The following is a 1,822-nucleotide window of genomic DNA, read 5'->3' as shown; positions in this document are numbered from 1 at the left end:
TTGTATCCGGATACAACGTTTCAGTATCGATACTTTTTTGAGTATCGATAATCTAAGGAAAACCAGTTGATTACATCGACTCATTGATTTGAATGCAATCTCTCCAAGCATGCTTGTAGCGACAGTGGAGAGGAAAAACTCCCCTTTAACAGGAAGAAACCTCCAGCAGAACCAGGCTCAGTGTGAGCGGCCATCTGCTTCTGTCTCCTTGAACCCCAGTTGGCCTCAGCAGAGATACACCACATCATGATGCTGCCACCACCATGTTTTCCCATGAGGATGGCATTGACTGAATCATATTTAGTTGCATTTTACTTTTTTAATGGAGTGGTCTTGTTTGCTTTCTGCCACCCAGAAAATTCCAAATGTGGGTCAGAAAGTTAATTTTTAGTCTCTTCTCAGCGCAGTACTTCCTGTTTACTTTCCTGCAACATATTTAGGACTCTCGCCCCTCTGAGCAGATTTGCAGAGGACGTCGCAGACGGTCTCACCTGAGCAGGTGCTCAATCCTCTCTCTATGCTGAGAGGACGGATTGATCACAGCGCTGGTAGATCCGAGCTGATCTAACCAGAACTTCCTTCTGTTGGTTGTTCTCTAATGTTCTCTGTAGACCCAGAAATGTTTAGACTCTGATTCAATCATACACTTTAATTACTGATAAGCTGACTTCTGGAGGAGTTTGTGGATTTTATTCAGAGGTAGCAGAGTAAAAGAGGAAAAAAAATATATATTTTTTTAACCTCTTTGTATTTTTGGATGAAAACCTTGACTTATTTTCCTTATTTTGCTTTATGTTGGTCTTTTATGAAACCCCGGTGAAATCTGCTGCTTCCAGAGATATTGATGCTTTTTAAGGCAGTGGGATCAGTTTAGAGGAAATCCTTAGCATTTCGGTGTTTGGAAATCCTGGAATGAACGCCCTCAGGTGGATTCTCAGAGATCAGCTGTTTATCCTACAAATGTTTAGGCTTCTTCTGGACTCTAATCGCCTTGAACGGGGTTTTAAAAGCAGTTTCTGGAAACTCAAACGCTAAGAACGGAGTCCTGTTCTGCTGGGCGTATATTCAGCTCAGAAAAGGGGTCAGATATGAACCCTCAGAAAATCCTGGATGTTCTTTTAAAACTTGTTTTTTTACCATGAGTTGATGACCATTCTTTCTTTTCTTGGGGGCTTGTTTAAGGATGTGAAACTGCTTCAAATATCGAGTTTTACTTTTTCTGCCAAGTACTTTTGCTTATTGTTAACCTGGTAACAACAACAGTTTAAGAATAAAAAATAACCAGCTTCTCTAGAAGCTGTTCTGTGCTACAAATAAGAATCCAAATGTTGACAAAGCCTCATTTAAACCTTTGACCAAATTATGAAGCAATCTTTACTTAACAGATTGGATGAATGTAAAACCAGCCTTTATGCAATGATTTTAAAGGCAGGAACAGAATGAACAAGCTGGGAGTTATTAGGAGTTTAACACGGCAGTTCAAATATAAAACACATTATTAATGTTTGGTTAATTTTTCTAAGCAGCGTCTAAACTCCTCGTAGCTCATATTTGTTCTCTTCTCTGGTTGGATTGTTGGCTTGGACCCGACTTTCAGTTCGAGGGTGGGCGCTTTTGGGATGTTTAATGTCGGCCATCTTTATTTCATCATTTTAGTGTGTTTGAGATCAAGGTCCTGTTGGAAAGATCCGACTCTGTCCCAGTTGGTTTAAGCTTATATTGAGAAATGTGATATTATTCATCCTTCCTTATAAACCAGGGCCGCAAAGAGTCAAACAGCCCCACAGCATGATGCTGCCGCTACCATGCTTCAAGTCGTAGG

Source organism: Cyprinodon variegatus, unplaced genomic scaffold (assembly GCF_000732505.1).
Source record: "Cyprinodon variegatus isolate N-32 unplaced genomic scaffold, C_variegatus-1.0 Scaffold363, whole genome shotgun sequence".
Taxonomy (NCBI): domain Eukaryota; kingdom Metazoa; phylum Chordata; class Actinopteri; order Cyprinodontiformes; family Cyprinodontidae; genus Cyprinodon; species Cyprinodon variegatus.
This window is presented reverse-complemented; position numbering follows the sequence as displayed.